Genomic DNA, 17,170 nt, shown 5'->3' with positions numbered 1-17,170 from the left:
AATGCTCAGGGCATAATACTGTGTAGAAAGAAAAAGAGTGAAAAGACTCCAAATAGAGAATAATCTATATGCATTAGATATTTATATATATGAATGTGTGATAGTGTATGTATGTCTGTGTGTCTAACATTTATGTACACACACACATATATATGTATATATCTAATGTAAGAAAATATTAAAAGTGATACTTTGGATGATAAAATTATAGGTTATGTTTTCCTTTATACTTTTGTATATTTTATAACATTTTCAATAATAGGCATACATTTTGTTTACATTCAAATATCAAAGTTAATAATTAAAAACTAGACTTTGAACTATTAAACCTAGAATTTTCTAGTGCTAATAATAATGCTTAATATGGTTAATCAAATGAGAATGAACATTTTTAGAGAACTGATTAAATCAAATAAATTAAACTTAGATGAAATCTATTCTATACATAGGCATGTTCCTCACTTAAATAATGAGTTCATTTTCCCTGCATATGTATATCTTTGCATGTGGCTGCTTTTATATTTCCATTTTGCTTGCTTTTGGTTCTATATGCTCATTCATAGGCCACTTTATTTTCTTTTTGGTTTTAATTTCAACAAGGGAAGGACCTATCCCTAACGTCCTTTTTGTTTTAGTGTCTAGCATAGCACCAATAAGATTTTATCTTAATTAATTGAGCATTCAATTTTAGTTGACAGCAAAGTGGATCAGTGGCACAAAAAGCGCTCACAATGGCTCATCAAGTGTTATTTCAAAAGACGTAAATTCTAACTTTTTTCTTTTCCCTCTCATATCAAATTTAGTTATTCTTTATCATGCTATTTTAAGTTTGAGAAAGGTGACAATGTTCCAAACATAATTTATTTTCCAAATTAGGAAACATTTGAGAATAAAAAGGGATGCTATTGTTAATTATGCTGGGGCAACAGTCAGAGACTGTCACTCCCCTGTGCAAACCTGGATCCCTGGTCACCCTAACAAGAATTAACTATGACCAGTCAAATTTAATTTTTTTTTTTTTTGGCAAGAAAGATTGGCCCTGAGCTAACATTTGTTGCCAATCTTCTTCTTTTAGCTTGGGGAAGATTGTCCCTGTGCCAATCTTCCTCTATTCTGTATGTGGGACTCTGCCACAGCATGGCTTGATGAGCAGTGTGTTGGTCTGTGCCCAGGATCTGAACCTGCAAACCCTAGGCCGCCAAAGCAGAGTGTGTGAACCTAACCACTATGCTCCTGGATCAGCCCCTCAAATTTAATTTTAAGGTCCAAATGGAAGATGGATTATTCAATAACTGGGAGGGAAGTAATCATAAACCCCTTTTAATATAGCATTTGTGTTAGAACAAGATTTGATTTTACTGATTCCCTTTATGTCATTCCCTTAGTAATGACACTAAGTTTCCATTTTTATGATATATTATCCCATTTTGAAGAGGATGGAGACTGAAGAACTGACTTTTCTTGTTTCCATTTGGAACATTGGTAAGTTTGTTTATGTCTTAATTCCAACCTGAAATTCGACGTTTTACTTTTTAGTTTATCTAAAATTTTAATTTTCTGGCTCAGAATTATCCATTTCTTAGCGTTCTGCATGTTCTCTTTATTTTACCAGCACTGTAGTACAGAAATAGGATTTGAATTCCTCAGGACGGAGGGCATTCTTTATAGAGAAAGACAAAGCTGCTTCAAGACGGAGTTTCTGGGTTCAGCTTGGTTCACCCTCTAGTTCAGTGACTTCCTCCTACAAATGAGTTTCTTATCTAGAGTTTTGTTCTGTGAGCCTCAGCGTCTAGCTTATCACAAGTCAGCCTCCTTTCTTGTTCTTGGGCTTATTCAAACCTTCAAAGCAAATCTGTGCATGTAAAGTATTTGCAGGAGTTGTTATTGAAGATGCGTGTCACTAGTTATATAAATTTGAGCTCTTCAGGTTTATTTCCTCTAAAATTATGCTGTGAAAACCTGACTTTATTTTTAATGTGTTAAAGGAGAGTGGAATGTGCACAACGTTTCCCTCTACACATGTTTAATTTTTGAGTAATAGCCAATGCTTATATATTTAGGTTAAATTCTTTCTACCCATTATTGTTGTTACCTATGGAGAAACTCATGACCTGGGAAGATTTCTTAGCATATGACTTATTGTTAGAAAAATAATTCAGAATTACAGATATTGTTACAGGAAGGAGAGAAAGAGAAACCTGGTATAGCCTTATGTCTGCCAAAAAAAATATTAGACTTTATGATGGGAATTTATACAATATTGCCTTCTCACCAGATGCATACAATGTTACCCAATGACTGACAGTCGGAATAAAATAATATTAAAGGTGAGGAAGGCCCAGTGTGATCAGGCAGCTTCATTCCCAAATTGCACAGAAAACTGACAGCCAGACAGCATTGTTCCTGGCTTTATGTTTCCTTAGCACTTTTTTCTACCTATTTATTGGAGTTACATTATCTTAAAGGATATATCCATAGGTTTGCTTTCCACTCGAATGAGAGATTCTTGAAAGTGTGTTCGATTATCTTTCAGTATAATTCTTGGTAACATTGCCTAGTCTATATTAGGCCTTCAATAGATATGTTCAGAATGAATTAATGAGGAAATGAATGATTATATAAATTAAATTTTAAGAGATTACATGATTGCTCACTGTCACCCAGCAGGGTAGCAATAAAGCGAGGTTGCGGCAACTTGAGCTCTCTATTCCCCACAGCCTGCTCTTCTAACATGTGCAACCAGACTCCTTGTTCCAGCACTGTGGGTGGTGTCTGTGTTGTTCCTTGCTAGAAGCAGAATAGCACAGGGACTGATAACCTTGATTTAGGGCCCCTGGAATTAGGTCCTTGATCTGCCTTAATCATGGGCAAGTTATTTCATATTTCTGATCTCAATGATTTATGCTTATTTTGCAAAATGAGGAGCATAATGTATATCACACAGAGTGGTACTGAGGACTAAGTAAGATAAGTGTAAAATGTTCAGTATATTTCCCAGTCCATCCTAAGAACTCCAATTGCTTACCCTACTGTTCGTCCATCACGTTGGCCCACCTGAAGTTTCCAGAATACACAGAGATTGTTGCTATTTTGGTGTTGCTGCTGCTGTGCTTTCCACAGAAGCCATTTTCTCCCCAGGTATTGGCTGAGGTCTTTTCCTAAATGTCAAATTCTTAATCGTCTTGAATCAACCCATCAAAAATAGCCCTAATCACGCTATCATCTCATTTTGCTTCATTTCTCTTCATTGTACTTAGCAGTCACTGGTGTTTTGATAAATATTTTTACAGTGCCCACCTCTTGCTCACAAGACTTTGCCCTCTTTATTCAGTGTTCTATCTCCAGCGCTTAGAAGAGTACCTGATCTATGGAATCACTAAACCTCTATTTTTTGACTGAATGAAAGGCATCGTACAAGAAAATGCTGCTCTTAAGAATCAAGCTACTTAGAAACACTCGTATGTATGTGTATTACTATAAACGGTAGCATTTTGGAGGGAATGACATAAAATTGTCGATTCTATATGAAAAATGAGGTATAGGTCTTGAGTCCCTCCCTCCCTCCCTATTTCTCCCACAGCTATCCTTTTTGTGCAAATAACATATTCCTTAAATGCATTTTTCTATCCCCTCAAAAACCGAATAACTCATCTTCTAAATTAAGTATATCAACCCTCAAAGCAATAAAACACTAAGTTTTTGGGAGATTTATTCCTAAGAAATTAATACCAGATTACCATACTTTTTTTGAGAACACAAAATGTAGGTTTTGAGAAATAAAATTTATGAACTTTTTTTAACCTAAGCATTATATTTCGTATAGCTCTTCCATATGTCTCTATTTAGAGGTATTTTATTTCTTTATTTTTAAGTAGTCAAATTGCTTCTAGATGGATAGGAAGTGATTAATAATTAAAAATTGTTTCATAAACTGTTGGCATCTTTAGTTACACACATATCCAACAATGGCAATCAATGTGGTGAGTAATGTTCAGGTAATTTAGGCTCCAGAGAACAATTAAATCAATTGCTACAACCTGGTGTTTCCTGTTATGCCTGAACATGGAGAACTGTAATTTTCTGGATAATTCACCTTAAAGTATAGCAAAATGAAATGTGCAAGTAATTAAAGAAAATGTTCTACTAACATTTATCTTGATAAATTGTTTCAGTTCTACGTTTGATTTTGCAGACACGTCCATGATATCATTGAATTAGTGAAATAACTAAAAAAGCTCGTGGAAGTGGTAATTGCCCCTATAGTTTCCAGTAGGATGTTAAAAAGATTTTTGAAAATAACCATGTTGCACTGTTAACACAATTTCTGCTGTAACTTACTTTTGCTGCTTTTAAAATATTAGCAGTTGCAATGTGCGCATGTTTTCTATATGAAGACTGATTTAATCTCATCTCCTTCAAAAAACTAAACCAAACCAAGAAGAAAAAAAGTACTAATTGAATAGAGTAATAATTCTATGGAATTTGGTATTCTAAATCAGAACTGGGTATAATGAGTTTTATGGACGTTTTCACATTATGAACATAATTGACAAAGTGGTTATGGGGACCATAAAATACACTCCTTCTCTGAGGATTTCTTTGACCAGAAGTACATAAAATTTTATAAACCTGTCCAGAGCTACACATATCTAAAAGGCTCATTTTCTATACTTCTGAGACCTTATTCTATGGATAAGATCTTAATTGAATCATTCAAAATGTAACGTAATATTTATATTATTAACTGAGGAAGTGAATAGAAAAGTAGATGGTTAATTTTGAATGCAATAGGCACCTACTAAGAATGAGGTTAAAAATGTTGTAACTTGGTCTGTGCCTGACTTAGAATTCAAGAAGAGACTTATGCAGATATTACAAGCATTTGCTGCTTTGTACACTTGAGATTCAAAAACAAAATCCCTTTTGTATCCTCTGAAAAATGTTGCTCTTTCTGTGTTTTATTGGATTATTTAGTTTTCCTTTCAAGTTTATATTTGATGTTGCGTCTTATCTGGGCCATTGTTAGGCCTAATTTCTTTAAAAAAGTGGAACAGAAAGAATTGACCCCAATACTTCCTTAGAAAGTATACGAAGTATAGTTCTTACCAGATGGTAAGTGAAATCTATTCCTGGTATTCTGAAGATGATAAAATTAATACTCTGTATAAAAGCCACATAGAATGAAGAATCGATTTTAACCAGTTAATTCTTTTAAATATTTACCAAGTTTCTGATATATACAGAACAGATCTATTGACCAATTAATAGTCATTTACCAAGTAACTGAAGTATTCAGAACAGATTCAAGGCTCCATATTATAGCGATGGGCCGTTCTGCAGGCCCGTTGTAAGGAGAACACATGTGCATCGGTTTTCATGGTGAAGAGCCATATCTCTTGCATGCTCATTAATCAAAGAGAAAGTGAGAAATAGAGGATGTGTATTAAGCCCCTGCCACCTCACCCATGTTTTTGGCACATCAGCTGATCTTGACTCGTCAGGTAGCTTTATATGATCTCCTCTATACCCCTATACCCGCTAATCTTTCTAGGACCATTGTTTAAATGAAGAAACTAAAGTTGTTCATGATGAGACAACAAGTAACAGAGCCAGAATTAAAACCTGACTCTATGTGACTCTAAAGCCACTCCCCCACATTTTACTACGAATCCTTTGAAGAGAGAGGTGATATCTTAGAGAGGTTAAAACTTCCATGGAGCCTGACAGGTCCCATTGAGTTTTGTGCTGTGTGCTGTAATGTGTACCTCTGAAAAGGGATGTGGAGCATCTCGGGCATGGGGTGGTGGTGGTGGGGTTGGTGGCTGCTCAGGTGTTGCTCAGCAGGGGACATTTTCTCATACCAGCATTGCTATAGGGTGGGGTATGGCCCTTTCTGGAGGTACGGAGGCAAGATCTGAGAGCTGATGGAGTTCAGGGCCTGATTTGCTGGGAGGAGTTGTTGGAAGGAGCAGCTGCAGTTGAAATTCAGTTGGTGGTTGAAGTGAGATGACATGTGAGCTAAACAGGTGGGCCTGAGGGCATGGGCCCTAAGGAGCTTCATGGAGAGCCTGGCATCATCACTAGGCCAGATTCAAGAGCCTCAAGACGGGATACTTTATTGATAGAGCAGTGACCATAGTAAGGGAGCTATACTCACTAGAGAGTTGAGATTTCTAAGAAAATAAAAACTTGCTATTAATACAACAGAAATTAGGTTCTCTTTCCTGAGGAGTTATCAAAGTGAGTCTGTGACACATGGTGCAATATATAGAATAAAAGAATGGTTATACTTTAAAAAGTACAAACATACATGCATACATACATACATATATATATATATATATATATATATGTATATATGTATCTCCTTACAAATGGTATGTGCGTGTGTGTGTATACACATACATATATATGTGTATGTTGCTAGGAATGAGATGCTGGCCATTTGTAGTAGAGGACAAATTAGAGAATGATGCTAATTTTTAGGAAAATATAATGAGCTAAGTTGTATTTTAAGACACGCCTACTCACTGGTAGGGGGTTAGGATTAGCAATATACACTTGGGAGGTAATAATGATAGTAGCAGTTCCCATTGTAGGTAAGATCCCCGAATTAATGTGAATACAGATAAACAAGATAGGGTTAAAGAGCCTGGATTAAGGATGGGAGGAATATGTAAATTTCAATTTAGGAGATGAAGATGGAAGAAGATAATCAGAAGAAGGCCACTGTTTGTTTATATTTAATAGGCTGACCTCTACTTATCATGGAGGAATCTCTGTGAAAACAAGGGAAACCCTGAGAACAAAGAGACAGACTGATTTTCGAAGGATTCATCTTCCCAAAGGAAGCAGGGGTCAAATTTTCATGATTTCTACTGAAAAACAAAACAAAACCTTATTCTGAAATTGACAATTCATATATGTGTGTGTGTGTATATATATATACACACAATATAATATGTGTGTGTGTGTGTGTGTATACAGATAGACAGACGTCTCCGTTATCCTGTAAGCTCCTTGAAGGCAAGAATTGTGTCTTCTTTGTTTCTTTGTTCCTTAAATGTCTAGGACATGTGTTGCATTTATTTAATTGGATTTACGAGGGGACAATAACCTCCACTAACAGGTTGACATTCGGGGCAGAGTTCATGTTGCTTTCAGCATCATAACTGGGTCAAAGTTAAGAACACAATTTTCATCTCATGTACAGTTTTTTAAGTCAAAACAGGAAGCTAAAGCCCTATTTTATTTTCCTAATGACTTTCTGATATTTTTAGCTCCTCTTTAATGAATGTCATATTAATGAAAAAAATGTTGATTATCTTAAAATGTGTATTTTTAAGGGACAGTCATGGTTTTTATCTCAGGATGTAAAGATTATAAAGCAAGCTATTATAATTATATTCAAAATACAACAATATAAAATATTAGGCATTTTTAATGTTTCCCATTTATTTTTTATTCACTTACAATGGCTATATTCGTATGACATTCATTCAACAAATGTCTATCATCTATCTGTCTATCATTATCTGTCTATCTATCTTTCTATCTCTTTTGCACACTTCTAGGCAGGGTGGAATTATATAAAGAGGCATAATTCCTATTCTCTAAGAGGGAGGAGCTTCATAGTGGCTAGGAAATAACACATATAAAATTGAACAGAATGCAGGCTAAATAATAATACTGCACGTGTCTTGTGGCAGTATATGGCCGCATCCCTAGTCAGTACGACATTCTTAAGTGTCATGAGGCCTCAGGAAGGAGAGCTCACTGTAGCCTGTCAAGAATATGAAATCTAATATATGTGCAGAATTTTAAACTTGTGCCTGAATTTTTCTCATTATGTAGACAAATATTCTGATATTTTTTGTGCTAAAGAAATCAACTATATAAAATATGATCAAGCAATCAATAGAAGCATGAAAATTAGATAGTTGATTTGTTGGGTGATAGGATTCTGTATAATAAAATATTTATTCTGGTCTTGACTTCATAATGTTGCTGTGTAGTGGTGTTTATAAAGGAACTGTGTACTTTGGCTTCATATTAGCAAAGAGAAATAAACTCTGCTATGTTCTTGTGTAAAATCAAATAACTAATCCATATATATGTCCATTCAGGAAATGTTTGTTCATTTATGCATTTAATCAGGTACATGTTTATTCATACCTCCTGTCTTAGTCAGTTTGGGCTGCTCTAACAAATTACCATAGACTGGGTTGCTTAAACAATAAATAGTTATTCTCATGGTTCTGGAGCCTGGAAGTCCAGGATCATGGTGCCAGCATGCTCAGATTCTGTGAGAGCACTCTTCCTGCTTGCAAACAGCTGACTTCTTGCTCTGTCCTCACATGGCAGAAAGAAATCTAGCTAGCTCTCTGACCTCTTCTTAAAAGGGCACTAATCTCATTCATAAGGCTTCCAGCTTCATGACGTAATTACCTCCCAAAGATCTCACCTCTAAACACCATCACGCTGGGATTCGGGTTTCAGCATATGAATATGAACGTTTGTTGAACACCTTCTATCTGTTGGAGTGATCCAGACACTGATGGTGTGATGTCAGCATGGATAGGCACTTGTTTTCAGAAAGCTAGCAGTCTGGAAAAGCTCTCCATTTCTGGGCTGTGAACTCCTATATGTGTGTGTGTGTGTGTGTGTATATGTATATAGTCATATACCATGAAACTCTAGAAGTATTTAATGAGCGCCTACTAGCTTCATATAAGACATAGGGACTTTTCTGTTTGGTGATGTCTGAAATTCCTCTTCACATTCTAGATAAGAAACATCCAAAGCACAAATTTCCTCAGCCCAAGCAAAACACGTATGTAAGATCTTCAAGGTCTTCTTTCCACTGATATCCGTAATGGTTCCCTAAAGAGTTGTTTTTCAAATAACGTAGGTTGTGTCTTGAAGTGATGCACATACTGATGAAAAACCATATGCCATGGAATAGGGGGAGTTGTGTATTAAACCATTTTTCCTTAGTCACATTTTATACTCTTTCGAGTGATCATGGTTTTCAGTGAGAATTCGCCTAGTTGTGAGGCCTCCTGGATACTAATTAACTCGTGCCGTGTTATGATCCTGTACACAGAAAGTTTAAATCAATACCTTGCATCTGAGGAAAGCACATCTTTTTAAATACACTGTTTACACAAAGAATTCCTGAAAATAACTGGTAACTAAGTGGTTTGAAAGAGTTAATATAGTTCCCCACAGGTCTAGTTAAGACAATACCTATCCCAACGTTGAAAAGATGAACGTGTTTTCAAATGAAGTCTATTTGTGTAGGGAGACTGTGCTGACAGAAAATACTTATTTCCTTTAATTCAGTTTATCACTTAATCTGTAAATGCAGAAACCATGTCAAAGGATGCTTGAGAAAATAAACTTGAAAGCCAGCATTAACCTCCCAAACCAGCTGAAGGTGCTCGAAAGACAATAAGGGTAAGATTTCATTATATAGACTTCAAGTGAGTTTTTTAAAAACCCATAGCCTTTCCAGGGAAAATGATGAATGCTGTTCTGATTCTAATTGACAAGTGTTATATATAAAAGAGTTCTTGCCTTCGTTCTTATCAAAACTGTGGGGATTTCCAATGATAGGACAATATTATGTGGGTGGAAACTTCTCAGAAGAATAGAGAACTTATCAGTATTTACTTAGGTTCTATTACATTCAGAGCCATAAAAGCAACTACACTCATAAATTTATAGCCAGTCAAGGATATTGCCTCTTCCCCAAAGAGGCTAGATATTAAAGGAGTAGAGTGAATGAGCTCAAATCATGAAGTGGTTTCAATATTGGAGCAGTTTTCCTCCTTCGTATTTCAACTTGTAGCCAATATGTTATGAAGAATCACTGGCTAGCTAACTTTGGGGGTTTGGAAACAAAAAACAACCTTAACCATTTTTTCTTACTATTTTAAAAAATTTTTCTTCTACAATTAGTACTTAATAATAATATCTACCCTCTAATGAGCTCTAACTGTAGACTAATGATCATCATACTTGCTTGAGTAGATGATTTTATCATTGCAGCTTTTCAGATAAAGAAACTAGAGGTTCATAGAGGTTAGGAATCTCGCCCAAAATCACATAGCAGAGACAAGACTTAAGCCCAGAGCTTTCTGATTTTGAAGCAGATTCTGTATTAGCTTCCCATTTCTGCTGTAGCCACTGAGTGGCTAGAAATAACACAGATTTATTATTTTACAGCGCTGGAGGTCGGAAGTCCCAAAGGGGTCTCATTAGGCTAAATTCAAGGTGTCCAAAAGGCTGCATTTCTCTGGAAACTCAAAGGGCAGAATCCATTCCCTTGCCTTTCCCAACTTCTAGAGTCTTCCTCCATTCCTTGGCTCATGGCCCCTTCTTCCATCTTCCATCTTCCAAGCCAGCAATCCCATCACTCTGACCTCTGTTTCTGTCATCATATCTCCTTTCCTTACTCTTCTGACTCCCCTTTCCATCTTTTAAAGGATCCTTGTGATTACACTGAGCTCACTTAGGTTACCCAGGATAATCTCCCTGTTTGAAGATCCTTGACTTAAACACATCTGCAAAGTCACTTTTGCCATGTAAGGTTACATACTCACAGCTAACAGGTGTTAGGGATCTTTGGAAGGCCATCGTTCTGCCTACTGCAGAAGCTAAAGAAGATATAAGTAAGCATAGTGCTGTTGCTAATGTACTTTAAAATAAATATTCTGATATTGTAATTTAGTAGACCAAAATTACGATCAGTAAGATTAGTGATCACTAAAATGATTATTGTAGTATACTATAATGGAAGTAGTTTTGACTGTAGAGAAATCCTTGCTCTATCATTTACTGACTGGATAATTTCAGGTAAATCTCTTAGTGCCATTTCTTTAGAATTGATATGGTGGTAAATTATACCAAATTTTATTCCTTAGAACTAATGGAAACATATTTAAACAATTAGCAGGTAGGTGTTCAGCAACTGCTTATTCCTTCTTCCTCATTTTCAGAAGGTAACAGAGAGAAAGAAAGTAAAGTAGTACATGCTGCACTCATATCACAATACTTTCTGGTAATAATTAAACTTGCAAAAATTATTTTCTAAATATGCTAACTATTTTGTAGGTCTTAGACTTGTATAACAAATAATATTCTGCAACTCAATATTCTCTTTCTTTTTTCCCTCTAATGTTCAATGCCTGCTTTGTTTGTGTTTTCCTATAATGTTAAATTTGGGCATTTGAATTAGTTTATTAACCTGATGATAGCTTTTTCTCATTCCATTTTAGGTACTTCGATTTTAAGATGAAGTTTTCTGTATTTGTTGCAATTAAAAGTGTTCAACTAGTGGTGGGAAAATGATCCTAGGTCAGTCTTTTAAAAATCATTTTTTTTTAAGATACATCACACATGTTATTTTTAAGATAACATCTCATGTTATAGGAGAGTTATAATAAAAAGCAACATCTCTGCCTCATCATTCTCTTCCTCTGTTTGCGTTCTCAGGGGCAATTCCTAACTGTTGGTTTTTCATTCTTTTTCTTCAGAATGCTACTCTGTAATTCTTGATCGTGTGGTTGTCAACTTTCAAATAATACCATTGACTCCTGCTGTGAATGTTAAGGATCTGTTCTACTGACTTACCCTGTCTTTCCCTGCCCCTCCTTTCAATATTTGACATGTATAGTTTCAGTTTTGTTTGTCTGTTGATTAATTTTATAACTTAAAATAATATAGTTAAAAGTTCATTTCTCTTTTTCAACAGAGTCTGTATTCTTCCCTTTCGAATACAAGTTCTTAAGACTCCTTCTCATTTCCTCAACTTTTCTTCTCTCTTGTGGCTTACTTTTGGTCAGCTAAACTTTTACTTTTATGTTATCAAGCTGTTTATATTTAGATTCTTCCTATAACCACCATCAAGTCTTGCTTTTTTAATATGTTGGCTCTAAAAGTTGGAAATGTGTAAACAATGTTGGCACTCCACAAATATTGTGTAATACTGAGTCACTCGCTGTGCTCTATTCTTGGCTATAGGTCCACCCCAGGAAACCCAGGACACCCTTGGAAAAGAGTTCACTGTGTTCAAATGGATGCTTCCCTTTTGTTTATTTTTAACTCAGTTACTTGAAATCATTCCAAATTTACATTTGCTTTATATCTTGGCCTTGACTTTTTCATACAGGTTTGTTTTTATCCTGAAATTTCAAATTGTGTTTCTTTTTGTTTCCTGCACTAAATTTGCCATTACTTTATCCTCATTTTTTTTTTCTTTTTTCCCCTCAAAGTCTTATGTTGTCTCAGATTTTTTTCTAAGTGGAAACTTCTCTTGTGGAGCTCTGCATGTTTTTCAAAACCTCACAATTCATAGTGTCCCCAAATTTCAAAAGGATACGAGTGTGAACCTTTTTTCAGTCATTGTCTTAGGATCCCCAGCAGTCTGTTCAATTTTGAAACTTATATCCAGCTTTAGTTTGGGGATATTTTCTAGTTTTTTCTTTGATGATTTCTTCTTTCCCATTTCTTTGTGTTCATTTTCTCATTCTCATGTCTATTGGTTATACCTTCTAGATTGGTTTTCTTTTGTCTCTTGTCTTTTATTTCATATTTTTACTCTCTCTCTCCTTCTGCTCTTTGACATGAGAAGTATTTCCATTGCTTATGTTTTAGGCTTCTGGTGCATTTTATGTTCTGGTTATAGGTTTAATCTCTAAGATCTTCTAATTCCATAATGATTTCTATTTATTTATTTACTTTAATTTTTAAAAGCTAAAATATACCATACATGCATAAAACCAAATGAAATATTGCCTTCAGGACTGTCTTGGCTATTCCTACTCTTTTGAATATAATATAGATGTTTAGAATATACTTAGTAATATTCAATAAAAATCGTGCTTGGATTTTCACTGGAAATGCTGTAACTTTATTGATTAATTTGCAAAGACTTTAAAATCTTGCGTTATTGAGTCATCTAATGCATGAACATGACATATCCCTCGATTTATTGATATTGTCTTCCACTCTGGAGTTTTCTGCACAGAGGCTTTATATATTGTTACATACACATATGTGTATATAGTTTAACAAGTAGATTATGGCTTTTTTGAAAACCAGTCTTAAGGAAAAAACCCTTTGTTTTCTTTACTCTGAAGTAAATGAAAAGCTGTATTAGTCAGCAGTTGCTACAGTAATGCTGCATAACAAAAAGAACATAAAATGCTCAGTGGCTTACTGATGTTCTATTTATTTTTACACTCCCAAGGCTGTAATAGGGCTGATCTAGGCCAAGCTCCTCTAGGTTAGGGCTGTACTACAAGCTTCTGACAGGGTTTCAGGTCTGAGATAGGTTGGCGTATTCTTTTTGTGGTCAATCAGAGGTGCATGAGAGAGCAAGCCAAACCATGCAAGCAATTAAAGTTTCTGTCACATCATGTCCACTAACACTCTATTAGTCAAAGCAATTTTGTGGCCAAGCCCAACCTTAGTGGGACGGGGAAGTACATTCTACCCACAGTGGGAGGTGCTGTAAAATTACGTAGCACAGGGTGTGGATGTATACTCCTAGTACACAAAGCTGAATAATTGGGACAATAATCCAATTTATATCAGAAGGAAAGTATATAAATATGAGTATTCTTGAGGTACATGGCTTTTTGTTTGCTTTGCCATTATCAGAAATGTCCTCCATTTTTTTAAAGAGGTTCACCAGTAAGATTATAAAGGATACTCATTTACTTGTTAGTGATATATAATTAGTTACTTTACTATAGTAGTGGTGAAAATCAGAGAGGAAAAGCCCCCAGTCTCTCTCCTAAGTATAAAAGCTGTGTTTCAAACCGTCCAATGAACATTCCTCAGGCAACTTATTCTCAATAAATACCAGGCATTTCATTAATTCTTCATTTATCCCAATCCTGCTGCCCCTTAATTTTCCATCATCAGATCTCTCCAAGTTATCCTCAAGTTTTTCTTCTTATCCCTCTATCCAGTTGGTGAACAGATCCTGTCAGCTCCAAGTCAAAGTACATTTCAAATCTCCTCACTCAATTTTTATTCCATTAACAATTTCATCTTTAACCGAGTTTTATCTTACACACCTCTGGAGCCAGAGGGATCTTGCAAAATAGAAGTCTGAGAGTGTCCCATGTTTAGACCCCTCGACTGCTGGAGTCCTGGCTCCCCAGTGACCACAGGACAAAACCCAGATGTCTTTAGGATGACATCCAAGGCCCTGTCCAGTTTGGTCTCGATGTTTTCTCTCATGGGGAACATCCAGCTTCCATCTCCTCCCCCTCATCCACCATTCAAACTATGTGGAATGCTGAGTTCAAATTTTTTTACTCTTCTAGATGATTCTCTCAGTATCTTGACAATCATCCCCTGTCTTCTCCACTCAGTAAACCCCTAGTCCCCTTCCAGAGTCAGTTCAGGTGTCCTCTTTGCTCTCAGGCTTTGCCTGACTCATGCATAGTTAGTGGTCTCCTCCTGGGTTCTCACAGCATTCTACCTAAATATCCGTTAAAGAATTCCTTTCTTGGATTCTTTACTGTGATTATAAAAGTATAAAAAAAATCCTTATAAAAATCGAACACAATGTATCTGATTTACATATACTGTGTAAAGAAGAAAATAGAGTCTGTGGTAATCACTGTTCTCCTCTGCTTAAGAGAATACAGTTAACATTTCGTTACTGTGTTTGTTGTTTTTTTAAAGATTGGTTTATATGATTTAACAATATTACATAGGCATTTTTTCAGTTACTTTCTATTGTAGAAATTAGTTTAGCTGTTTTTCTCTTTCCCTGGATTGTTCATTCCCCTGAGGCTTATCTATTCTCAGTTTACACCCTATTTCCAGTGAACAGTGCAAAGTCTGGCAAATAGGAAGCATTTAGTTAATAGTTTTGTGAATGTTAAATGATATGGGAATATATTTCTAAGTCCAAGTAATTCAATGAACCAAAAAAATGTAACTATAGTCAATGTTAAATTCCAAAAGTGGTAGTATTTTACTATGTCAGAGCATCTTGTTATGTCAAATATCATTTTTGGAATGCTGGCACCATGACAAGGCAATCATTATGCTGTAATTCTGTGTTAATCCTCTTTTCCACTGTTTTGACCTTTGGAAATTATTTGCCATAAGGACTCCAGTCACATAAGGCTTTAAATATTGATCAAATGATGTTGCAGCTTTAGAACTGATAAAAGATGCAGGGAGTTAAATCATCCTAGTCTTCTTTTTATTTCTTCTTTTAAAGACATGTAACTCCTTTGTCTGATCTCCTTATGTTCCTTGTCACAACTGTATGGCTTTTAATCACTCATAGATTCAGTGAGCTACTCCACTGCTGGAACCTTAATAATGCTCTAGCTTGTTTGGATGATCTTCCTGATAAAGTCCTGACAATCTCTCAGTATAATGGGAAGACAATCAAAATAAAAAATGCTCTAAGAGTTCAGGTAGTAGTGCATGCTATTATTTTTCACACAGTGCAAAGATATTAAAATACTGACTTTCATGCTTTTGATTGAGTTTGTGATGAAATCCAAGAAAAATTGAAAATTTGAATTATTCTACTGCCAGAAGGGACTGTATATCATGAACAGAAAGCAGGCGTATGTAACCAACTCTTGTACCATAATCTCAAGAGTGTCAGATTGTCCTTCTTTTATGTGAGTTTCTGTAAGATGTCTATGCAATTAATTCATTATATAGCTCTTTTATATTTGCAATTACCACATGGAATTTTACAAAAATATGAAATGTCATCTTCAGTGCAGACTGTTTGAATAGTTAATAATAATGACTTATACTGATAGAGTGTTTTGGATTTTTCAAGGTGCTTTCCATTCAGTTATCTCATTTGACTCACTAGCCCTCTTACGTGAGCAGTGGAATTGTTATAATTCTCCACCTCTACCATCCTTTCTGCCTCCTTCCCTCTTATTGTTTCCCTATTTCTTTTTCTGTCTTTTAAAGGAAGCAATTTGGCACATGGAAAGAACACAAAATATGAATTCAGATATTTAATTTCATCCTTGCCCCACTGAGTTACTTTGGCATTGGGCAGATCACTGTCGTTTCTCTGAAGTTTAGTTTCTTAGCCAGCAAAATAAGAAGAAGGCTGAAGTATATACGCTTCAAAGCTGAGAGGATCACATCAAGTGAAATATGGGAAAAATGAAAAAAAAGAAAACAAAAAAACAAATGTCATGTCTGCGTTATCTTCCTTTGAAGATACCTTGGGGTAATGGAAAGAGAAAAGATTTTGGCCTCATTGCTTCTTACTTACTTCATCAGTTATCTAAGCTTTCTGCACTTCATTTTCCTCATATGTAAAATAGGGCTGATTCCTATTTTATGAAGTTATTGAATAGAAAACTAAGATAACCTGTATACTGATCCTAACATGGTTCCTGAAACATAGTAGTGTATACTCTGTTACAAGTATTTTTTCTTCTTTCCTCCCTCCTTTCTTCCTACCTATTCTTCTTCCTTCACCTCATCCTTGTACAGCAGAGAAGATGGAGCACATGATTACAAAATCTTAAGATTTAATGACTTAAAATTTGTTTAGCGCTGAGCCTCTTCTTTTCAAACAAAGCTGTAAGCTCCAGTTGAGGCAGGAGAACGGGAGTATGCCTCGCTCTCCTCTTTTGAGTCAAGACCACTCACTGTCAGGCTTTGGAACCTCCGTTGGATCCTGAAAACTTGGAGCAGTAGAATTTAAAAACCACTGATGTAGCCCAACCTCTCGTTTTACAGACGAGGAAACTGAATTGGAGAGAAGTTGAGTGACTGGCCTAAACTTGCAAAGCTGGTAAGTGGTGAGCAAGACTAGAACTCGGTTGTTTTTTGCCTTTACCCTTGAGTTCCCCTTACCAAGTGAAGGTTCAGAGTGCAAGTGTGTGTAATTAAGATTCCGCTCTTGAAGGATGCTACAGTCTATTTGTGGAAATGAAATTTAGATATAAAAGATGAGGAAATGTAAAGTAGCATGATAAGCTATGAAATGGTTGGAACAGGTAAACACTTCAAGAAGAGAGGAGCATGGGTGATGCTGCTTTTGAGGATGGACATTGCAAACTCCGTGAGGGCGGGACTCGTCTGCTCCTTGCCATTTTATTCCCAGTGCACACGGAAATGCCTGACTTCCGGCCGGAGATTATTGCAT

At 35.7% G+C, this 17,170-nt stretch overlaps 1 protein-coding gene across 2 annotated transcripts in view; it reads left to right on the top strand.

The window, feature by feature from the left end:
• Positions 1-17,170, top strand: part of HNF4G (hepatocyte nuclear factor 4 gamma) — a 115,937-nt gene that overhangs the window by 29,693 nt on the left and 69,074 nt on the right. The window contains exon 2 of one of the 2 annotated variants that reach the window (XM_070221416.1): positions 16,762-16,816. The exons of the other annotated variant lie outside the window; for it this stretch is intronic. The gene's annotated coding sequence lies outside the window, so the exon portion shown is untranslated. The remainder of the gene's footprint in view (positions 1-16,761; positions 16,817-17,170) is intronic. 2 annotated transcript variants of the gene reach the window in all.

This window comes from Equus caballus, chromosome 9, assembly GCF_041296265.1.
Source record: "Equus caballus isolate H_3958 breed thoroughbred chromosome 9, TB-T2T, whole genome shotgun sequence".
Taxonomy (NCBI): domain Eukaryota; kingdom Metazoa; phylum Chordata; class Mammalia; order Perissodactyla; family Equidae; genus Equus; species Equus caballus.
The sequence above is the reverse complement of the archived record's forward strand: the minus strand, read 5'-3'. Positions and strand labels throughout refer to the sequence as shown.